This window comes from Electrophorus electricus, chromosome 1 (assembly GCF_013358815.1).
Source record: "Electrophorus electricus isolate fEleEle1 chromosome 1, fEleEle1.pri, whole genome shotgun sequence".
Taxonomy (NCBI): Eukaryota; Metazoa; Chordata; class Actinopteri; order Gymnotiformes; family Gymnotidae; genus Electrophorus; species Electrophorus electricus.
The window spans coordinates 22,867,966-22,893,703 of NC_049535.1; the positions used below are offsets into that span (position 1 = coordinate 22,867,966).

The 25,738-nt window shown below is 43.2% G+C and overlaps 1 protein-coding gene across 2 annotated transcripts in view; it reads right to left on the bottom strand.

Annotated features, from left to right (window-relative positions):
• rbfox1 (RNA binding fox-1 homolog 1) overlaps positions 1-25,738 on the bottom strand; it is a 182,934-nt gene that overhangs the window by 114,513 nt on the left and 42,683 nt on the right. The window lies entirely within an intron of this gene.

A 25,738-nucleotide genomic window follows, 5' to 3' on the forward strand; every position in this document is an offset into this window, starting at 1 on the left:
ACACACACACACACAAATGGATGCATTAACCTTTTCACCATAAAATATCTGCACATCAAATTAGCTGCAAGCCTCCCTCTAAGAGGTAACCCACAAAACAGTTATTATGTTTTGTTATTATTAAACAGTTATAACTTTTCCATTAGAGGCAGGGGCTCGTCAGCTCAAGAGGTGAGCCCCCTCCTCTAATGGAAAAGTTGAACTCACACGAACCTCAGCTGCTTAGATTAATCACAGGATATGCAACAACAACAAAAAAAAAAGTACCTGCAGTCTCGCTCTGAACTCTATAAAGAAGCTACAGCATATCATGATTTATGTAAATAAGAAAGTAACCACATAAGCAACCAAACCAAACAACATACGCAAATAAATAAATAAAGGAAGTCACTGATCGGCTTTCCTTCTGGGCGCTACTACAAAGGCACCTGAGTGCTCCCGTCACTTCACCTGCTTGGACGGTGGCAAGTTCATTTTGTTTGGGTGGTGTCAGATTCGGTTTCATTGGGCAGTGTCAGGTTCACTTTGGGTGGCGTCTGCCTGGGAGAAGAATGGTTCCTGCAGGCTGTTGGGAGGAACTTTGGACCACATGGTGCGGTGTTCTGCCAGGTAGCTCTGGGAAACATATTCCTCCAGTGGTGTGTGTTCTTTTCCTTTCTCTGCTCTCTGCTTCTTTTCCTTGTTATCAAGTACTCAAAATACAGCAATGCTGCATAAACTGAATGAGATTTGTTGCAACTCCTAAACCAATTTAAGACCCCTCTCAGACACTTTGATTGCTCAAAGGTTGCAGCACATGACTGGCTCGACTTCAAACAGCACCAAAGGGGCTCTTGCTTAATAACGATGCTTTCAAGATGAAATCAGGAGGAAACGGGCCGATGGGAGCTGGTGGCATTGATATGGAATCCCAAAAGGGTGCCCACCTACGGGTGCGGTTCTCCTCGCTCTCCCTCTCTCTCCGGTGTGCCACGTCGGGCTTCCTGCATCCTGGCTGCTGTGTGATAACTCTGCTGAATCCAGTAGAAGGAGCAGAGCAGAGCAGAAGGCGTTTATTAAACCGACACAGAGGGGAGTGCGGGACCGGCTCGCTGGCAAAAAACACAGCAAACAAAAAAACATAACAAACCCAACAAAGGAAAAGAGACTGGTGAACATAAACTGCACAACAATGCAAAATCAATCAGCTGAAGTAATCGGTCGTCGGGTGTGGACCGAGCCACTGTTGTGGAAGCCACGCTAGAAAATGCCAAGGCATGCGGAATGATGATCCAGGAGCCATCACGGCTAGTCATTAGTGGAACTGACTCCTGCTGGTGCAGTCATAGAGTCCTAGCCACCCGCAGATAGCTCGGCTTACGCGAGGACGTAAAGACATGCGGTGACGTCTGAAGGCATGCGAGGGCCTAAATATGCCTGCGGAATTCCACTCAAACTACCTACATCAATGCGCTTTATTTCAATTAGCGCTATTGATGTTAGATCAGAGGCGGTGCTTATAAAATGCTGCCGGCATCCACGTAAGCAAAGCCATTCTGGTCTCTCTCAGCATCCGCGTAAGCAAAGCCATTCTGGTCTCTCTCAGCATCCGCGTAAGCAGAGCCATTCTGGTCTCTCTCAGCATCGATAAATACATTTTTAAAGCATTTCAGGAGAGCATGGTGAAGTACAGAAGAGCATGGCAGAGAGAGCTACAGATACTGTTAATTTATGCACGCCTTTCAGACATAATGAGAAAAGAAGGGGGTTGTGGTGGTGAGTGTGTGTGTGTGTGTGTGTGTGTGTGTGTGTGTGTGTGCGTGATTGTGAGCAAGAGAGAGAGAGAGAGAGAGAGAGTGTGTGTGTTCTGTGTGTGTGTCTGTGAGATAGAGAGAGAGAGAGAGAGAGAGAGAGAGAGAGAGTGTGTGTGTGTGTTCTGTGTGTGTGTCTGTGAGATAGAGAGAGAGAGAGAGAGAGAGAGAGAGAGAGAGAGTGTGTGTGTGTGTGTTCTGTGTGTGTGTCTGTGAGATAGAGAGAGAGAGAGAGAGAAAGAGTGCTGACCAAGCACAATTCCCTGTGTGGCTGCCGCAGTGTGCTGGAGCCCGTACTTTCACAGCACTCAGCTTATGAGCGCAAGCAGGGGGCGGAGCCTGGCAGATTCAAGCCCTTTCAGGCTCCTCATCAATATTACAACATCTGGAGCAGAGAGGCTTCTGCACCTTCAGCTGTGTGGTGGAGAGAACAAACCAAGCCCGACAGAGGACGGAATGCCGCAGCTCAGCGATACAGAGAAGCTGCTCTCTCCACACAGCTCCCTGCACACACACCGACACTACGGGTACGAGAACACAAAGGCAGGTAACTGATGCCACAAAAGCCAAGCAGGCTGGATAGGTTACATCATGGGATACAAGACATGCAGAAATTCATAATAAGCTTTAGCAATGAACGATGACTGTACCAAGAACCCCCCCCCCCCTCCCCCCACATTAAAATGATCAAATATTTACCATAAATGATAACATGCTGATTTATATGTATGATCTAAGCTCAACAAAGAGCCAGGCTTTCACTGAGTTGTGAATTTGAGCTTTGACTTTCTGGCTGTCCTTGTAAAGATTGGTTTGCAGTGTTGAGTTTGTGGTTTAAAAGCAGAAGGAAGGCGTCAATACGGCAGGGCGAGGCGGGAGAAGGGGCTGCGCTCAGCGCTCATTAATCTGGAGCTCCTCATCAGCTCGGCCTGCTGCTCCACACAGCCGTTCCAGACAGCCTCGAAAGAGATCTCACTCGCTGATGAGGCTGTCGTGGTCCTCCCTGATCTACCGGGTTTAGTCCAAGTCCTCTCTCAAGCTGAACCTGAAGCAAATGGCAAAAAAAGGCCATTTTGCTAACCAAAGCCCCCCCCCCCCCCCCCCCCCCCCACACACACACACACACACACACACACACACACTGCACTATATACAATGTTATGATTCTCGATTTCCTATTTCTCTTTGAGGTCTGCTTCTTATGTATACAGGAGGCTTAGCCTGCATTACCTGTGCACTGGCAATCATGCTGAGATTTTTGAGGCCAACTCTAGATCAGAATTCCAAATCACAGGGTGTATATTATGGAATTCAGAAATATATATTATATTGGATTTTTGGTTTAGCTCGACCACTTAAAAAAATGATGCACCTCAGAAGCATAAAGAAAGCAAGGTAGAAAAGAGCTCTGTCAACTTTGACCCACCTCGCCCATGTGCTCAAACATGCAGGTCAAGCCCGTCCCCCAGTTTTGGACAACTACTTCTACGCAGGCCGAACGAGTCTTGCTGTGTCGCTTAATTGAGGCTCTGAACCCGAATTCTCGAGGGTGGAGGTGGGGTGGGGTGGGATGTTGTGGGGGGGTTAAGGCCAATCCCGCAGCAGTTCCTCGGCCCGCTCGGAATGCTTTATCGTGACAGACCGAGCAGTGAAATACCAATAGAGAATCCATCAGGTTCTCAATTATTGGATTATCTTGATGTGATATAATTACTGCTGAACATTCCCTGGAATCATTGATTGCATTTTTCAATTTATTTCACGATTAATGCAAGTAGCCCGACTGAACAATCTTCTGATGAGTTTGGGAGCCAGTCAATATATCCTCGTGGCCAGTGAGCACGGGCTGGTGCTTTATAGGCAATGGCAAAATATTTTTCATCCCCTTGTCTCATGTTTCTCAATTATTCTAAAGAGCTACCAATCTCATCTACTGAGGAGACAGGCCATGCGCATGCGAATCACAATTCTGAATGCAAATACACGGAACTCAATGATATGTTACAGCAGGTCAGGACGGCAGCAGTCAGAGAGCACTATTTTGAGAGAAGTAAACTCAACCTACCGTGTGCTCTGTTATTGGACTACGATACAATTTTTGTTGTTTTGATCCTGTGCCTCGAGTAAGGAATTCAAACTACAGTGATAGATTGCAGTCAAACTAAAAGACTGAACGTGAGGTTAAAATGCAGAATGTCACCTTTCCTTCGAGGGCATTTCCGTCCACATAGGTGCCGCCTCCCTTCGGAGCAGGGAAACCTACCTCACAAGATCTCAGAGAGTAACTGAAGAGTCGACTACTTAGGTGTTTCTCGGCCAGGTGTGTATTACTGTGCCACTACTTCAAACTAGATTTAGCATTTGCATCGTTCGTCAGTGTCGACAAAGCACCATACGGGTGTAAAAGTCGCCCAAAATCGATCAGACATACAATGGGTGTGTCAAAGTCAGTGGTTTGGTACATAGATCATCTTTCAAAATTGATGTTGACACACCCACTATATGTCAAAATTACTAGAGAAGAGAAGAATATATTATCATTATCTAAGAGGATTTACCAGCACATGAAAACCCTTTGATAGTTTGAAGGGGGAAAAAACACTTTACAGGTTGCTAAAACATAGGCATACATAAAAATGTACAAAATTGGGGAGCAAAGTATTTTAAGATTATGTGAATGTATTCATGGACCCTTAAAACAGGGGAGCTATGTGTAAACAAAGGGGTGTTATTTCTAAGTGGTTCACATAATATGATCTCAAATTAATCTGACATTCAGCATGTCATCACTGAATTTCAAATCCAATCACATCTCTGTCCCAGCACTTAAAGACTACATGGTCAGCTGCCTCAGTTTTAATCGGTTCCATAGCCATTAAATGTTCTTTACTAACATGGAACAGACAAGGCAGGAGAGAATCAAACATATTTGAGCAGATTGTTTCAGCCGGGGCTTTTATCGCGGCTAAAGCATTTCTTCGCTGATCACTACAGGTGCTAATTACGATGCTAAATCATTTATGCAGAGCCAGACAAATGATGTCAACACGGACGGGTCTGCCGGAAAGGTCTCAGTTACAAATGATCCACGATAAATCACCCTCGCCTGCTTTCACGCTCACATCATGAGCACGACACATAATGCGTCCCTGATAGAAAATTCATACCGGTACAGTAAAGCAGACCTTTTTTTGTGTGTGTGGCAGAACAAAGACAGCCTTTCATTTGCATCAGAAGAGTTCACGTTTCAAGCGCTTCCTGAAAACGAACGCGACTCAGATGCGAACCGATTCTTCACTGTTAATGACCATCTTATTGGGCAAACAGCACTCCCCGTGTCTGAGGAGTATCAGGTTTTTTTTTTGAACGAATGGAGATGCCTCCAGCTGATACTTCTGGCCCCTGGCAAGATGAGGATGAAGGCAGTGGACCCTGGCCAACGCCCAGCTCATAACTCAGGCACGGGGCCGCCTTCGGGAGAGGAGAAACAAGTGCTGTCATAGAGCGGCTGCAAGCCTTCAAGATTTATTTGCCCGTTTCTCAATTAATTGTCCCATTTTCTTAAGCAGTCACACAGACATAGTTTGTGCAAAACTTTTAAAGTAATTAGGATGGCACAAGACCATTGCTGTGACTAAGAAACTATCCAAAATGCATCGCGGTTCTGATCCGTGATGGAAGAGACGGAAGAGTCCGTCCTGAAGGGTAGCATGCTATCTTTCAGCCGTGTTCAACAAAAATCAGTCAGCAAAAACCCAACAACGGTCTTGGAAGCTCAGCAAACGTTTCTGTGGTGTCCCGCTATGGGCCGCCTCTCAAATGGACGACATTCGCACGTTGCTAGAAGAGGGACTTTGAAGTTGGGTGGCTGAAATGGGAGCTGGAGTAAAGATGGCAATTAACCGGCGCTTCGTATCTGATCAGTGGTTAAAATGTTTCTCGAGGTGTCTGGAGCAGCTACACATGTGATCACTTACCAGCTCCGAAAGCAATATGCTTTCCTGGAAGCTGCAATTCCCTGGCACTCATTTATTCATTACGTCCACAGGAAACTCTTAAGTGCATCCAGGGCTTTTTAGGCCCAGCAATGAATTGCCCTGCCAGTCCTGTGGCATCAGCATCGCTCAGTAAATCTGCTGGGTTGCCACGAGCCGACGGTCAGACGCGAGGACGACTGGCATGCTGCCACCGCAGGGGCCCGAGCGTCGCGTCCAGTCAGTCAATGCAGGATGACTTGTGGAGCGATCTGCACGGCCTTTAGGGCGCACCGGGGAGAGGGGACCATCGACGTCTCGGGATGTATTCTCAGACGTGGCTTCACTAATGTCTCTCATGCTCCACCGAGCGCCCGCGTGAGTGCACTGACACACATACACACGCATTCACACACGCACTTAGCCTTGGTTGTCAGTGAAATCTAATGTGATTGTGTCTATCTGACTATAAGAGGCCGCTCTAGTGAAAGCCAGGCTTCTAAAATCCATCGTCATGGTTGAGAGGAAAAATCAAGAAAGGTTTGTTCCCCTCCCCCTCCCCCCACCACTACTAATGTTAAAACCCCAGCTAAGAAAAACCACTGTAAAAGACTCAATTTACTTTTAAAGGTCAAATATCCAGTCACTACTGAAGAGACTAATTAAGTGCCCTTCAAGGTCCCAGGAGTCCATATGAATAGATAATATAACTGATCTGAAACAGGGAGTCCTCCACGTGAAGAAGACTGAGTGCCACCTCGTTTGCGCGTGGCTGGACCTGCATTCAAATGCTCTCAGTGGAAGGATTCGTACGCTGAACAAACATAAATGTTGCATCGGCCAATCCTGCGTCGTGGAGAGGAGGTTGGAGGAAACAGCAGGGCAGATTTCAAGATGCATTGTTCATAAACCCACCAGGGACTTTCTCCACGGGGTGAAGATAGAGGTGGAGCTCTTTTACGTCACCAAAGGTCCAAGAGTTGGACTGGAGCACTATGATCGGCTCTGCGCATAACACAAGTCTTTAGGATTAGGATACAGTCAGGACATTAGTAACACTTGCACTGAGAGGTTTGACAATGACATCATATCAGACCAACAAAAATGCTATTCACCAGGAAAATGCATGAAAGCCTAAAGAGTAACTTCAGCACAAGCAGCCACTGATACGATGAAAAGAGTTTCAAGCCAACAGGCAGCCACAGCCTGTTACCTGAACACAGCCCAGTATACACACTAATGGCCAATCCCATCTACTTGAACACAGTGCAGCCTATGTACTAACACCCAACCGCCTCCTTCCTAATCACAGCGTAGCCCAACTTCATGGCACAGCAGGGAATATGCCCTAACACCCAGCACTGTTCCAGCAGCAGTAAATATGCTCTAGAACCAACCCCCCACCAAGCAACCCGTCGGCCACTACGGACACATTCGCCCTCTAACCAGAGGTGACATGACAGAGAAGGTACTGTCCTGGTATGTAGTTCACTTTACTCATCTTTATACCCCCCACTGCCTGTTGGAGGAGCAACACTCAATCCCGTTTGGGCCTCGCAAACAGAGCACCGATTCCTGCAGTTGGGGAGCGAGGGCAGGGTAGCCTAGGTGGGTGGGGGCATGGCTGAACACGGGACGCCTACAAACCACACCGAGTCGGTGGCAGGCTAACGGCCTCGTTCCGTTCACTCATGGGACAAGCTACACTCGGGTCCGGTCCAGGCGGCTGCACATGCACACATTCTCATAGACAGCACGGACTCCCGACAGCCGGACGCAAGCTGGACGCGCCATAGATCTGAGCAATTTATGTGGAAAATTTCAGTGAAAGCAATTACAAGACTTTCAGAGAAGAGTTTCAGTGTAATTAAAGTGCTTCTCCATTTTCACATTGGAGAAGAGTTTAAATTGCATTCATTATGGTTTTACAGCCCAACCTAACAGGAGGTTACGCAATGTGGATTTTTTTCTCAAAGTTGTGTATTTTTTCTTCGTCTAAAGCTGCCATGCATGTGTGGGTATGGAGATGAATAGTCCATTTACATTTCATGTCATGTTGGGCCGTGCAGTCATAACATAAATGGTGCAAGGTGAGTGTGGGTAAATAAGGGCGGATGTGCCGATGCACACAATGTTGGAAGACGGGTCCATTTTCTGCTGAGTTCCAGGCAGGCAAGCAATGACACAAGGTACGTGCACCGGGCTGTGGAGGAACAGAGTGATGGCTGTCAGATGCTCTGCTCTTTGCTCTGGAGAGCTCTCATTGGCTCTTCCAGGGCCCCCAGGCGGTGGTGGGGCGGGGGAGTTGGGGGGTGTGGGGAAGGTTGTATAAGACCAGCTACAGTAAGCATGGAAGTGAACGAGCAATCTCCCTCCAGATGTGCTGCTGTTATTCGAGCGCTGATTTATATTTAATAGCACAGAAATCTGGCCAGCATCCTCTGCAGGGACACATAGTGGTCGAGGTTGGGGTGTGGGGGTGGGGTCAGAGGTCACCTGAGGACACGCGAGAACAGATCTCAACACCTGCGGCGCTCCCCTCACGAGTGAGGATGGGGTCGAGGGCTCGGGTGGATGGTCTCGGATGCCGTGTAGACACTGGCTCCACATTAACCCCAGTAAAACCTCTGCTGTCGCACTCAGGCTGCGGTGCCTGCGATGGGCAGAGCCTTGCGCTCTCCCAACGCTCCATCACCTATAAAGAGCATCTCCATAAAGTTCAGCCATGCCACGTCCGCGTAATGACACGTTCCCCCTCCTCGCTCCCACCCGATTTAATGTTTCCGGCCATAAATTCCATAAGCATATGAGAACTCCTGGAGCGGCATAAAACCCAACACGGAGAGAGATTTCATTTGCATGTGAGTCTAATTAGAAATCGGAAAATTACCACCCCATTATTACTTGTGCATGTCCAATAATACCAGATCTAATATCCCATAAGAAAACTCCCTGTGAATTGCTGTCACCCTCTCTCCCAGTCTAAGCGTGCCATCCTGTCTTTTATTTAATAAGTCAATATACCATTGTATAACAGTAGACATTTCTGACACAAATTGTGTTCAGAATGGGAAGAAGTTCCCCCCACACAATTCTTTATTGATTGTACCAGCTCATAAAAGGAGAATGGAAGACAGTGGGGGACTGCTGACTGCCACTATTTTCTTGAGCTGGATAATAAAATTGCTACTTCAGGACTTAGAAGGTTAAGTTCTAATGAGTATTTTGGATTGCATGTGCTCGTTTAACGGTCTCATAAAGAAATGCTTTGCTTGGCTAATGGACGAGAGCTCGGCGGAGGAAACCCGCCGCGCCCGCTTACGCATCACGTGCTGTCAAAAACGCTTTTGGTGAGGGCAGGATAAATAATTACAACTTCTGAAAAGACGTCAGTCATAAAACTCGGTCGAGTGGATGATGAGTTCAGGTGTGCACTCTCTTATTATTAATCATGGCCCGAAGATGTCCTGCTGTTCTGGGCGCTAGACGGCTACGGGCGAGACAGCGAAGGCTCAAAGGCCGATCTCTGGCCCGAAACGCCGCTGCACTGTAATGAACAGCAGTGGTCCTAAAGGCAGGAAAATGAAGCAATGCGACTTGAAGACAGGACCAAGACTGCTTCCTGGAGAAAATGAATGCACCTTGTAAAATAGAGGCTTGAGACCTCATTATAGAAAATAATGCACTTGCTCAGACCAGCACTTAACTGTGAATCCACTATAGGCTTTGTCAGTTTAAGACAGTGTGAAGGCTCTAAGGAATCTGGTTATATAACTGTGTGGTGCACATACTGCTACACAATCCCCAGCTTATATGCCATTACTGGTTGAATCAGTGGGTTGTGATATGCTGTCTATGCCCCACTCGTCACGACCTCACAATCAACTTGTCACAATATTTAGGACAAAAAGAAAAAAGAACAATGCCACGTATCCTTGTTGGTTGCTACTGAATCAGGTCTTCAGGCCTGATTTGCTTTTCTCTATTAAATGACAAGGTTTGGGTGTATGAAAACGTGGCAATACATAAATTTGGGTGAAAATATTTCCTTTGCTGATTAAGGATAAAAGACAAAACAGATCTAATCCAGTAAGCTTGCCAAGTTCTGGGTGCCAAGGCAATTAATATATTGTAGTGTTGTGTATTGTTGCATATTATTGTGTTTACCAGTGCAAAGTGAAACAAAGAGAACAAGAGGAATTACACTTCAGTAACAACTATATAAATAATATTTAAGATGGGGCAACTTAGAACAGCTGCTTTCATTACAGTGGAAGCCCATTTTAAGACCTGGGATAGTTACTATGGTTCTGTAAAAGACTACAAAGACCTTAAACAAGCATATAGTGGGTGAAATTACATCAAAATGGATCTTGATTCATCATTTAAGCAAAATCAAATATCTAAACATGGTGGTTCACCTACATCCCACCATTTAAACTTAAAACAACCTGCTGTTAATGTAGTTCCCCAATGTAGTTCAGTGGGATTCCATTTAAAATTCTATCTGAGATCAAAATCACTGATCTTAACTGCATTTTCTCTAGTATGTCATAAAATAAAAATTAAAATAAACAATACATTTACTCTGTAACACAAGGTTTATTAACAGATATTCCAAAATCTGAAATATATCATTCACAATACTGTCCATTTAGACAACAGATATTCCAAAATATGAAATCTCATTCACAGTGCTATCCATTTAGACAATCACAACAGTTTCCAACTACAAAAAAAAAAAAAAAAAAAAAAGTGATTAATGCAGGTATGAAGAATTTAGACTAAGATTTCTGAAAGGTGTCTGCCAAGATAGCACATTCTCTTAGAAGACCAGCAGACAGAAGGTCAATATTCCCACCCAACTTTCTTGTGATTAATTTTTAATGGGCAGGAGAACGTCGCCTTTCTAAAATGTAAATGGCTTTAATGTTAAATGCAAAGGGTCTGACACCTTGATCAATCACTGCCTGCACTGGGCGTCTGACGGTAGTGACTGGAGAGAACCTCCCGATGACATCTCTCTCTCCCCGCGTCCTCCAGAGAGCCTCCCAGAAGTCCTCCGCTGGCCTCAGAGCCATCCAAAACTCACAGCTGTCTGTCTCTCTATGACAGAGAGAGACAGACAGCAGTGAGCTATGGATGCATCTGAGTAGGTGAGGCAAGAGGAGGAATTTTATAGATATCATTCCTCTGGTGGATTTTACATATATATACATATATACAGAAAAACAGATGATGACAGATAGATAGATAGATAGATAGATAGATAGATAGATAGATAGATAGATAGATAGATAGATAGATAGATAGATAGATAGATAGATAGATAGATAGATAGATAGATAGATAGATAGATAGATAGATAGATAGTAGGAGCAGTGATAGTTATAAATGGATCACTGTCTACTTCTTTCAGTTTGCATAACTAAATATATGTGCAATATCAGTGTTTTAGCTGCTGTGCTTCATACACGTAACTCCCAGTACCCTGTAATACTGTATATCAGAGAATTCTCTCAAGGTCATGATAATAAAATCCCTGAATGACAAACAAGCATCAGAAAGACTACAACAGCTTGAGGATGTTGAGAAAGGGCTGGCATGGTTGCCACTGGATTGCTATAAAACAGATGCCACATTTCCAGGTTTATAGGTTGCATGAGACATCTGTCTTAAGGTTCCTGTAGCTTTTGCTCAGTTCAGTTTACACTGTGGATATCTGAAACATCCCAGAGGTTTGTCTATTGACATGTCAGTCAACAGATACTAATGTGTGGGAAGCTGAGCATGCACAAGATGACCTGCGAGTTGTTTACTGTATTGGTGTGTGAATGTCTGCATGGACATTACAGAAAGATCCCAAATGACATAGACTGTCAGCAAAACTGGCCTCTACTTTAGCATCTAGTTTAGTGTTTCCACTAGCACAGATGGTTGCTAAATTTGACCTGTAACATTTTGCAAGTAGTAAAATCTAGAAATTCTTACTTCAAATCCAAAATGTATTAATGTATGTCTGTTTTCCCTGAAAACATCACAAAATGACCTGTATGGAAGCTTCTTACAGCCTCATGCACACATCAATAAGCAATAAATAACAGCCCTTAACAAACATATACTGTTTATATATAGCCTATACATGCACGCATCCTTATCTTATACCCTTCTAATCTTGCCGTATCTAAATTTGAGCTAATGCTCAGTTTGAACATACATTAACATTCAGTACTTTCTAAAACCAGGATTTCAAAAAATAATTCAGATTACAAAGCATTCAAAAGAAAGCATATTTTTAAAATACTGCAATGATAACTCAGACCCAGCACAAATAGGCCTACTGCCTACCTTTGCTCAGCAGTCACAGTACGATCCAATTTATGTGTGCGCAGTGGTGTCACGTGACATCGCGAATTCTACAATTCATCACGCTCTAGTTCCGCCTCTCAGGTGACTGCCCGCCCCGTTAGGCAGCCATCCCCTCTGCATCCGGTCAGCATGATGTATCTGCTGTCTTGGCTCAGTTAATGAAAAAAGAACTACCTGTCCTTTAGAATACATGCTGGTTGGGCATAATTAGATTGTAACTCTCCCGCAGTTTAGCGGCTCCACTTAGAGCCCCCTATACGCGACACGAGCGAGGAATAAGTAGCTCCTTTATTCCCTCCATCAGTACTATTTACTTGCCTCGTGGAAGAAGCTTTCCAGAGCAACGCGGCCTTGGAAGCAATCGCGCTGCGCGGGAAAAGCGGGTTATTTCGCATCCCTGACGGAGCGCGCGTTAATTAATATAAATCTAAATAAAGCAACGACGGATGGCGGGCTAATGGGTTTCAGAGGGATACTGTGTTTATTCTAAGCGCACAGAATGCGAGACCCCAGAGAGGAACAGGTAAGGATTGTTACAGACAGAGACAGATGGATGGCAGAGGCTGTTAGAGACTCGAATAGAGCTGCAGAGAGGAGCCCCTACACGCGGAAAAAGGCCGTAATAAAGGCTGCAACCCGCTGCTCGCCCACTCAGCACCGCTGGAAAAGCACGTGAGCGATTGCCGCGCACCACATCCTGCGCTATACATTCATCAATTCACACGTGGGAAACGAAAACAAAACCAAAAAAAAAAAAAAGAGAGAGAGAGAGAGAGAGAGAGAGAGAGGAATAAATGACAGACAAATATATTAGGGTGTCAGACATCAGAGACGCGCTGCATAATTTCATTGAAATTCTGCTTAAGTGTAGGATGTATGATAATGTACTGAATGATATGATAATATGATTCATCAACGTGTCACCATCCGTACACCTGAGCCATAACGGAGATTTCCATTTTATCAACAGTAGTACAGTGATGGTACAAACGGCTAAACGTTTTGGAATGCTTCAGTGTGACACCACCTACACAGGACCAGGAGAGTTTCACTTCTATAATGTCCTGGAATGAAATCAATAAACTTTCCATCGCAATATAGTGGAATCAAATTACAATGATTTCAATATCCATCTCCAGATCATTAAAAAAACATGTAAAAGATGTGCCACCAAACAAGTGGGGAAAGGAAATGAACATTGTGAGAAAGATACAGATTTCATTTGTATCTGTTTGGGTACATCATTCATCACACAGGAGCCTTGAAGTGTGTTCTGTGCTTAAGTCTGCATTTCTTATGCCACAATCTTATTATGCCAAATAAATTCAGAAAACACTAAGGCAATATTATTAATCTTATGGAACAATATTGTTGCAAATGCAGATTCTTGGAGATATTTCAACTCTGCTACTGGGCGTCATGCAGTATTAATGAGACTGTATATGTAACAGTCACCATATTACTGCATTCAATGCAAAAATGACAAGAATACATTTGTATAAGTAGTTTTAACATCTTTAAAGCAGACCAGTGCCTGACTAGGAGAAACTTTAGACCGGAAGAGAAAACTCTCTCTTCGGGTGTATAAGTACTCTGCATATGTAGGAAGAGTATATTTTGAGGAAATGCTTATTTTAAATAATGAATAATGCTCAGCATTTAACTTTTTGCTTTGCCAGTATAAACGGTAGGTAGTGGCGACCCCTACAAATAACCAGTAATTCAGCACGATAACATAATACACAAAATAATATATTAAGAACTGATGCTTCATGTCATTTATTTGAACATGCTTTGAAACACTCAAAATTGGGAATCATAAAAATAATCTATTTTAAAAGCTACAGTATAATCCTCTCTTTTTGTTCAAAGATGTGTATAATAGTAAATTACACTAATTTTAACATCATGTCTACATAGCCAAACCAGCTAAATATTATCATGTACAAACGATCTCTCACCATGATTGAACAAGGGCAGCTTCAAAAGCGATGACTAATTAGAAAAAAAGTAATAACATTAATAATAATATTATTATTAATAATAGTAGTAATGCTAAAATGCCTTTATACTGTTTTTTTTTCTCATTCATGATTATGTGAATGCAGAATAAATAATAAAAAATAACTTGTTTCTTTGAGTGGCAACATCCCCATCTTTGATTTCACTGGGGTTGAGCACCGCTGTTCCTGCCTTTGTTCTCTGACAGGGTTATTGGCACGTCTTAGGCCGGCTTAATCCAAAAGGAAGACGGGCGCACTGGGGATCGGTGCTGTTTTATCTGGGAGGGGTGCAGGCTTCACCCTGGGAAGCTCTGCCTTCGGCCTGACATCGAGCCTGCGAGCTGAAGAGCTCAAGAGCTTGCATCTGCTTGCAAAAAAACGGTAAATTAATAAATATTCGATGATCTGCCTCAGTCGGGATCAAGGTAATCTCATGCTGTCACTCCCGCCATTCCACCCCGTTCCCTTGCCCTCGCCATTGTACGGTGAAACACAACGGGTAAACAGCCGGCCGAAGGTCCCTGTGTGCTGACACGACCGGAGGGGGTGGAGGTGAAGCTCCGTGTTTTACCTGACGTGTCTGTCAGAGGAGTGAAACACAGTCATTAACCACCAGTCCACGGGCTAAAACACGCAGCCATTAACCGGCGTCGCAACTCAGTTTCTGTATCACTACAATGGCATTTTAGTCAATATGGCAGAAACGCTTTCAGTTGAGCATGGGCTCTTGACTACCGCTTAAAACTTTAAACTCTTTCTGTCCCCTCGGTCGCCAACACTAAGCTATCAAAACAATATCCCACTTATGGACCTGACACATAGATTTTGCTTAATTAGATCGATTTGCCCTTAAGAATATTATATTCCAAAGTGTGCTTTAAGTGAAGAGAACACTCATTCCATCCCAGGCTTTGCGGCGGGAGTACTTGCTGTACCTGGTCGATGTGCACCTGGCATTCGCACTGAATCATTCCCAAAATCGACACAGCCGCGTGGACCTTTCAGGGGAGCGCCTCCTCTCGGCACGCTGGGCGGTGGAGGAGTGGAATGGCACCTGGAGGTCGCCCAAGTACCTCGATCAGGCTCACGAACAGGAGCCAGGGGGGGGGCGTACTGCGGCACTGGCCCATTCTCATCCCCCACCTTTCAAATTGAGAATGCCTGCCTCCTTTACATTTCACCATGGTGAACGCACCTGACATCTGAGGTGACTTTCAAAGACTTGAAAGGTGAAGCGCAGGCCCCAGCGCATGTCTTAACTGCTGAGTGGGTCCCTCAGCCGGGAGGGAACATTCTCGTGCCTGGCAGGGGGAAGCACTCCACTCCTCCACTCGCTTCCGTGCTGGAAAGTTTGCCAGAGTTTGCCCAAGGAGAGACAGTTCAGCAAATACTCCAACCACTGCCGTAAAAGGCACTGGCACAGAAACCTATAATGAGTAAATCGGAACGTGGAAACAGCACTCTGAAAGTCACAAATACATTATCATTCCAATAACACCTTGGCTATCAGCTGAAGGAACACCAGAAAGTCTATATAGTCACAACACCACTTAGCATTGCCGATACTATGCCATTTTGAAGCATGGGACTGACAGACTATCAAAAACAGCATACAGGTCAATGCATGTTGCAATCGAATTGCTGCAATATTGGCTGCCGGGTTAGACTTTGGCTTTGCCCGTTTGGGAATATCCTCAGCTCTGCAGAGACGTAATTGAAACCAGCAATCCAAGGGAGCAACATCCATTATGTAAAGAGAGGCAGAGAGCACAGCTGAGAAGTGCCTTTGCTGCCACATTATGGAGAGGTGTCTATCCAGGAGAAGAAGAAAAAAACCCAGCCTGTTCTGACAGTGACAGAGTGACAACATGAGATCCAATGGCAGCTGTGACAGTTCAGCTGACTGCCGTGCACTCTAGTGCTATGTAAATTCTTCCCAGGAAATGGCTATGTAACCGGTGATGAGTGAACGGACCTGGAGGAGCCTCCCGTGTGATTCCCCCCCCCCCCCCCTTCATCTTCTTCCTCTTTTTTATGTGATAATGATGATGGTTAGGTGGGGTGGATAATGGGCACTGAAATAACACAGTGCTGGATAATCCAGGCACGTTGCTTCAGGAGTACAGCAGTCACACCAAGGTGGCGCATATGAGACGAGAGCATATTCACCGTTTCTGCTGTAATTTCAGTGATGGAGTTGCATGCTGGGTTTCAAAGGTCGCGATGCTGTGTTCATAGTCCCTGTTAAGCTATGATCCTATTCAAACCCTAACTGAATTTGGGTATTACAGTGGAGTCACAATCATTCTCTAAACCATGGGTTAGACATAGTCTATGCTGATGTGTATTAGTATGTGATATGCAACTGGAGAATTACAAATTCCATACCAATTGTGGAATGCAGCTTAATAGCAGTGCCACATGGTCCTTCATGGTTATCAGAGTCATATCTGTTTATATGACTAGAGGAATTTCTTAAAGTAGTGTACCTTATAAAATATTAAAAAGCAAAACTAGAAAAGGGCTTGAAACTTGAAACTATTACTACTGCTAATACGAAATCTGAAAGGCTCAACACGACCCAGTAAACATGACCCGTTATTGGCTTTTGTCTGAAGTCTTAAACGTCAGTGTGTGACTACCAGAAGGAAATTAATTTAAAAATAAAGGAAATGAAACCTGAATGTTACTAAGATGATGTAGACCTTTTGAGTACATTCCTAATTTCACTGTTAACCAGGAAGGCAGATGTCTGTAAGTGACAACATTATTAAAGCAACCCCCTCAACGCTACTCGTGGGCATGCCTAACCAGGCCCCATCCAAGGTGTCAGCACTGACACAGCACCAGAGCACAGATTATGATAACAGATAACATGGCTGCCCTGCCATTTCAAGATTCACCTATGATCGCCGCACACTGTCCAGTGGCAGCACACTTACCGCCACTGGACGCGCTGACATGGCAGACAGCCGCCAATTACAGCACAGCCTCGGGACACGAGTGCCAGGCACTGAGCACCGTTGCGAGGAGAGACTACAGGATCCAGTGCTCGGTGCAACCCGGCTGAGGGAATCGGCGCAGAAGTCCAGGCTCACGGAGCAAGCCGGTCGACATCTCCCTCCACCCACAACGCCCCCCACCCCCACCCCCACCAACGGGACTGCCAGGAACATTACATCTGATTTTATCCATCAGCCATTCGCCATTTGTCCAGTGTTGGGTTCAGGTTCAGAGGTGTCCCCGCCTTCATCACTCAGCCTCGGAATCAGACATTGCATTTCACGCTTGTTAGCTTGACCTTTCGGATTCGCTCACAGCTAAAGAGCCAGCAGTCATGGAAATCGAGCGCGCGATCCAAGGAAATACCATAAAACCTTTAATACTTGTGTCATAGCCCCAAGTTACGTTTCTCTGACCTTCCACTTCTCGGATTCGTGTTGCTCAAAGACATAAAATTGGTATCCATTTCACCACGCAGGTCCTATATATTCATATTTTCAAAACCTGATCTGAAATTCCAGTGGCTCTGGCTTTGATGCTTTTACTGTAAAAACTGAAGCCATTAATGTTTCATTGCAAAAGAAAGAGGACGTGGCATTTCAGACGGCTGCGGCACATCTCGCTGGAAATGGCACAAAATAAGGTGGGTTTGATGAGCTGTAATGGTGGCTGATGGGCATCCTTCCCAGGTGAACTCAGAACCAAGAAGGTCTAAACTACATGGTTTAGCATTAAAAAATATCCGAGTCGAAGCAAACACAAGCCTTAAGGTTTGACTGATTCATGTATGGCATAAAACATTTATGAAGGACCCTATGTCAGTGTCACGGGCAGGAGTAAAATGCAAGCGTAAAACGTGGAACTACCAGAAGCCATTATAATTGTAGGGATTTGGCTGCAAGAGGATATTAACCTGTGCTGACACCATACATTCAGGGTCTTTGCTAGCATTTGCATTATCAAGGTTGGAAAAGCCATAATGCCAATGCTGGACCTATGTACTTGGAATCAAAAGAATATCACACTCAGGATAGCGTAAAGCATGTAGCATTGCTGAAAAGGTCAGTAATAAAGTCTGAGTCTCTGAAGATATAATCTCCATGATCTTCATTGATTGCAGAATGGGAAGGAGGTGTGTATTATAGAAGTGAGGTTGGAGGAGGTCACTGAGATACAGGTGTCACTGGAGGACCATAAAATAGCTTAAGTATTAATTTTAGCTGTTTCACTGCATGCACCAAGCACAGGTCCCTATATAGAAGCTGCCATGCTGGAGCAAGAAGACAAGCATGGCTTTCTCCACACATGGAAAACGGGAAAGAAAGACTTTCTTCTGCTGATTTAAGCCCAAGTTTTTTTTTCCCTTCTTCTTCATTTCACCATCTTACACTTTTATTGCGCACTGATGGTTAGATTTGAGTCTTTTCCAAATGGCAGCCGTGTCATAAATCGCAACGCTACGGTAATATCCCACTATCCTGAGGAGGGCTGCTTAAGGAGGTGCAAATGGAGTCAGGTGGTCATTTCTGAGGCAGTCGCACACTTTGTTTTTAGCAGCTCTCTTGTTTTAGAGTCATTCTGCAGTATTCCTGTCACTGAGGAACCTGCAACCGCTCTTCCTCTTTTCCTCAGGCAGTTTTGCCTTGTTTGGCATATGCCGTCATGTTTTTTGACACTGTTCCTCTTGACAGACACAAAAAAATTGCTATTTCTGCTCCTGACATGCCCACATTTGGACGGTAGCTATTCGGTCACTTCAAGAATCTGTTAGATAAGTCACACGATATTAGAAAAGGACACGTAATAGTGCTATTACTACATAGCAGTAAGAAGTGTTAACAATAATTATTACGTATATTATAAATTACATTTAGAAACTTCTAAATACTGTACATTTTGTAAAATGTACAAATGATCAACATAAATGCATAAGTTAGACGGGAAGATGAGAAACCTTCCGGGGAATTTGTACATTTTTATTTCATCTATTTATTTTTCATGGTTCCGGAAGAGGGCGCTCATGCTGTGGCTTGTGTGGGTCTTCACTCTCCAGTGTTCTCACACGCAGCAGCATTGTGAAAACCGGAGCCGTCTCTCAGCATGCCATGTCAAAGTGAACTCCTTTGGGGAGTTCCTGAAGGATTAAAAATCCCAGGGCTCGAAAACCGTAGAGTAATGTATATTCCTGTACTGATCTTTTTTCTAATAGTCATTACCAAGATATACTCCATGTATGTAACACTTAGGTTAAGGGTGAGTAGGTAGGTGTCCAACATGCTTTTTTCATATGCCACAACCTCCGTGCTCTTAAAAAAGAGCTCATTGGCTCAAGTGGGAGTCCTTCGTGTTATCCTGGTGAGTGCTGGATATTAATGGTCATCAGTGTGAACTGTCATCAGAGACAGCCTTCAGAACCTAGAGTGCTGTGTACATGCAGTCATTTATTCATTACAATTTTTAATTGTGTAATTCAGTTAGAAATGGATGGGTTCAACTGAAAGTAACTTAACGGGGAAAACAATTTTTTGTTTTAATTTCCCTGCTATGCATGTTTCTGCCACTAGATTTGCATATTGTGAGCACCCCCTACTTTCATTAGAATAATAGTTGGCTGGGGGACATTTCAGTAAGTAAGATCTTTCTGTTAGTAAGATAACTTGCACTTCAAAGCCAAGATTGTTAAAATGTAGGACAGCTAAGGGACTTTCATAATCAAAACTGATACTTGTCTTAACTTATCCACGTAAGTGAGAAATTGAGATGTGTGAAAAGCCTCACTGGTGTGGTTAAATCCACATCCTTTATGCATGTGCACACAATGTTTTGCTTTTATTGTAATGTAATTTATATGCAGTCAGGTCCTGGATTACGGGCAGCCAAAGGGTGAATAAACAAAGTGTATACTATAAACAGTTTCATTAATGAGCTTCAAAATGATGAGAATTCTAATGCAGTTCATCTAAAACAAAGGCTTTTAAACAAATATAAATATGAGGTGACTCATTTGTGGCTTTACCTAATTTCCTGTTTTACTGGAAGATGAAAGATGAGTTTTCCTGTTTATCACAAATAAGATAGTAAGCAGTGATAAAAAACATTAAATTAAATTCAAATCAAATCAAATTAAACAGAACCAACCACTCAGTACTGGTAAAATATTAAGGTTTTAAACCAGAACAACAGTTGCTGAACTTCTGTTCCCACACACAGTTGCACAACAGTCTATTCAAATAAATAACAAGATTTTGGGCCAATCTTGCAATCTTGTGAAATACTTGCATTATCACTGATAGAGTTGTTCAATTGAAAGAGTCCTAGTTTTCTCCAGAAAGGAAATCCCACTTTTTTTCATGAGGGAAAGAAGGCAGCTTATATTGCTGGTTGTCCATTCCTAAGATCCAGACTGTTGGAGAGAAAACATTTTGGTAAATATTTTGATGTGAAACCAAATCTCTAGAAAACAAAGTCTCAAAAAATAATGAAAAAAACCCTGACAGTTGATTTTCTGCATTTCTGCAGGATTAAAAAGGGAAGGTATGTATAAACAAGACTATTCAGAAGTTGCAATGTAGAGAAAGTTCTAGAGTTTTCATTAAACTAGTGGAATCAAAGAAAAAGCAAAGTAAATTACATTTTTCCACCTCCCTGATTTAAGTCTTTTTTAAACCATATAAAAAGAACCACAACAGCACTGTGGTGCACTTTACTTGAGTGGCCTTGTCAGGAATTCTGTGTTTAGAATTCTACTCAAATGAATATGGACAAAGATCAGACTGGTTTTTACATAGCAGCATTAATGGATAAGGTGGATCTATAACATCCTTAATCTACTGTCAGCTAATAACAATTTGGGTGAATATACTTTATATATATATATATATATATATATATATATATATATACATACATACATACACACACACACACTGCTGTGCTGATTTGTAGCAGATAATTCTTCTTTCTCAGTTTATCCAACAATGGACAGTTAATGACTGAGAGGCATATTGCAGTGGGTGACCCAGAGGCCACTAGGGGCTATCTAGTACACAAAGCCATTGTGGGTGCCAGCCACACTAATGGCATCTCATGCTTTAAAATGCATCTGTTAGATCAGTCAGCCAAAAACATTCAAGCCAAACAAAGCAAATATTCCATGCTCATCACATTTTTAATTTTCACGGTGACCAGCTTAGCATGGGCTGCCACGTAACCTTTGAATCCAGCACATTTTAAATGGTTGTCGAGAGGGAAGAGAAATAAAAGGAGCAACTTTTGCACAGCTAATGAGATGAAGCTAATGGCCTAATAGCAACTGCTGAGGCCGTGTGGTTGTTTTAAAATGAAAAATAAATGAGAAGCTCTGCATATCCAGACGCGAGTAAACGTAATGAGGCTCTGATACGCTTTTTGAGCCATATCTTCTCTATCATTTGCACCTCGTGAAGCAGCATTAAAATCATTCATCTTTTTTCCCTCCTTTTTTTTGTTTTTGGCTTCTAGAACTTAAAGAGCAACACAAAGCAATAAGATACTGACATTTTGCCTGAATAGATTTTCCTGGTGGGAGCATATTAGCCATTGTCATATTCATGAAACAAATGATTGGTTTACGCATCGGAACGTTTCGTGGGCATTGTGTCTGTCGCTATGGCATTCGTGTTCACTGCATTTTTTGTCTTTTTTTTTTAAAGAGGCTTCAGTCTCAAATCTGCCACTATGCTTCCATTTGGTAACGTATTTCTGGACAGCATGAAACAGCAAAAGCTGAAAGGTTGTCAAAAAGCCAAAAATGCACTGCCATGCCTTTTCTCTGCCTTTCTCCAGTGCCCAACACGTTACAGTGAATTTGGAGAATAATGCGTTGCATCTTAGAGTAAAACGGACAACATCTAATACATCATTCCAGCAAGGGAAGAGCAGTAACGGCATCCCTGCCATCAAGAGCGTCCAAAAGGCCGGCAGATAAATGGGGAGGGGTGTTCAGAGTCGTCTGGCAGAGGGAAGGCACACTGGTCTGATGAGAGAATATAGAACTGTCTGCCTTTATAATGGTGGGGCACTTGATATTCAGGCACCATGACTGTCAATCTTCTCCACAGAGAGATCAATAAATGACTAGGGGAAAAAGGAAAACTTTACCCCAGGCTAGTGAATAATCAATACCTTGGTAGGCCTGTCTAATTAAACCGCTACATTAATATATCTTTCAGTGAAATGTACTAAAGGAGGGGAAGAGAAAAGCCTCAGTATGAGCATATACCCCATGACCAACAATACTGGTTTAGAATAGAGATATATGAGGTGGCATCTGTAACCACACAGGAAATCCAACACCCTTACCTCACCTCTGTAATGCTTTGAACAACTGAATGATCTGCTGATTTATTCCCTGTCCTGTGCCGTAGCACTGGGGCTTTCACGTTTAACATCGGCTTTCCTCCAGTTTATTAACCCCCATAGATGTTCTGCCGTGGAAAGTGGCGAACTCACAATATTACGCCCTGCCCATTTGTTATGTTCTCACAGCTCTGGATTTCACCTCTTAGGTTTTATTTTAGCGAGCTGGAACTGGATCACCAGAGGCAACCTTGCCTTCGAATTAAGGGGCATTTCTATGAGCTTGTGAGTTGATCTTGAGGCAGACCTCGGGCTTGCTGGGTCACGTGAGCATTTAGGCCCTGCATGGTCTTGCTGGTTCGTATTTTTTAAAGTTGTCCTCTACTATAATATCTATACTATATTATTATCTACTATTATAATAAAAAACCTCTACCTTAGTGTGCTCCGCAGGTATAGTCAAATGTATTTAATACTACTGTTGGGTATGGTGACAGTTGTGCGCTAATGACTTGGCTATGATACCAGAGCATGTGTGACTAACGCTTGCATAAACTTTATGTAAATCTTAGCATAATGCGCATGAGATCTCCTCGATAATCACGTCTAATGTCATCTGGTATCATTACAAAAGACCTCAAGGAGTTCCTTGATCTGGCCATTTTGAAACAAAACAACATAAATGAGGACACTGCTTCAGGAGAATCTAAAAATCAGAGCTTCTGATAACACTTCAAAAATCCTATTTCCATTTGTTTTCATGCATGTCCAGCCTTCAAAATACTGTCTAGCACCTGCAGATTGAGAATGTGGCTTTTGGCCTGGGATTAGCATAGGAGAAGAAAGCATTAATATATAATTTATTGATGAGGATACAATATGCGGCTCAAGTGGACCAGAGCGTGGAGAAATCCCTCCAAAGTCCCTTACGTTAGCAATATGCACTTGCTACCATGTCTTCATTTACACACTTCATACATACTAATATATCTCCTATTTTCTACCACAACCTACTTTATGGCCCAAACTGGCGAGGAAAAAGCCAGCGGCCGGCTGAATCGGTAACGAGGCCCGGGAAAGGCCGATCTCCAGGGAGAGATACTGAACAGGGGAGTGTGCTTTAGCAAAGCCGCTTAATACGAGGGGCTTCTGAGGAGACCAACCCATCAAACCACTCTGCTGGAGACATGGATTCTGAGGCCTGAAAAGGGCGCCCCACAAGCCCACATTACCCTGCAGCAAGGCAACAGCCTGTCCATACACGGCAAAGGACAGCGCAGCATTACACAAGCTTCTGGATTTTGCGGATGGGTTTAGTAGAAATGTTTTTTAATACTTAAACACACACACACATACCACATAACAGTATTTTGGGCTCATGCATGCATTTCACTGTTGAGTAATTTTCTGCAACGGCAAGACTTCTCACAAGGGTACAATAGGAGTTGAAGTCCCAATTAATTCTGAAATTCTTTGGTCATGGCATGTTTAGTTCTTAATAGTTAAGAACTAATACACTGTTCCTAACTATTTAATCTTTGGCTAACCTTAAATGAGGCTAAATGAAGTAAATAGTAAGATGTTCTTCAGACTAGTGGGGTTTTTTTTGTTTTTTTTGTTTTTTTTTTTGTAATTGAGAAAGGAAAAGGTGACCTAAATAGTACAGCTTTTAAACCCAGATCTAGTTATAAATATTAAAGCATTTGTACTCTTGATAAAGTGTAGTTTCAAACTCACGTGGGATACCAAGCTAAGAAGCAGGCCAGGCTTATACCATAGTAACAAATTTAGTTTGATATCTGAATCATACGGCCCCGTGGTCCAACCACGCAATACGTGGAGCTGTGCTATGTGAGAAGGTGCCTTCTTCTCTACATCTTGTTTTGTGTTCAAATGTGGGCAGGCCATCTCTTCATAAACAGTGACTACAACATTGCTTTGGTTGTACCTGTTTTTTTTTTTGTTGTTGTTGTTTTCCATGTCTTATTGGGATTTGGAAGATAAAACTTTGTGATGGAACTGAGTTGGATTTGTGGAGATGTTTCTCTATATGCTTGCCCATGCAAGAAAGAACATCACTCATTAATAAAATGAATATTCTTCCATTCTTTAATTGTTCAGAGATTTAAGGAATTAGTTTAGCACTGCCAAATTTTGAGTTATATTGTTGGACCATTTAGATAAGTCTGGGCAAATGATGAATTTTAGAGCCCTTTGGCAACATTACTTAAACTGCTTTGCTATTTGCATTTACTTTATGTAATCCATATGAAGATTCTTAAATAATCCAAATGTCTTTGGGGAAATACTTTACTGCAACACTGAAAATATGCAAAACTCTCTTCTTTTGCAACATTATCTTTACTGTTTGGTGGTTAACACCATTGTCCACCAGTCAGAGATGGCAGCAGCTCCGGAGTGGTGTCCTCCAAAGTTGTACTGCAACCATGTTACTCGGGATACAAAGTGGAATCTGGTGCAAGAAAAGTGACAAAAAATCGGCTTCCAAAGGTTAGTCCAAATCAGAGATGAATTATGACTAACACAGTCTATTTAAAAGCAGCAGGGGAAGCTCTTAACCTCTGAATTTTATGTCATAATCTTTACCGACTATCTCCAGATAAGAGCTTCCTCTACTTTTTGTCCTGCTGACTGATGTATCACAGCGGAAGACATCACCGTTGCTCTTAGTCATGCAGTCACACAGAACTCACTGCTCATGCCGTTAGTTGGATCAGAGGAACACATTCACACTAAGCTCGGGTGCCAACACTCCAGCCTCCAGTCTTTTGCTTCATGTTCGACAAGGCAGCGGACACTGAAATTACTGGTTAGGCTAAACCACAGCAGATGCCAGTTATATTTGAATGTCAGTGAGCACTGTTAGCGCAGCCAAAGGAAGTCGCAGCAAGAACTCCAGTATATTTTCTGCATTTCTTTGTAAAAATTAATTTGGGGAAAAAGGTAATCAAATGTTATTGACAGAATCTTAATATGGTTTTCCACAATTTGCACATATGAGTATATGCTGCATAATGTAGCAGTGCGAGGTTAGAGAGCAGATGACAGAGGTTGTAAGAAGGGTAGAAGGACATCACTGAATAATAACAAAAAAAAACCAAAACCCTACCATTGCTAACTTAGATGTCCCTCCTTTAAATGGCCTGAACACCTGTGCCTGTAAAGTTCACTTCCAGAGGGGAAGTATTTATATGTGTGTGTGTGTGTGTGTGTGTGTGTGTGTGTGTGTGTGTGTAAACGT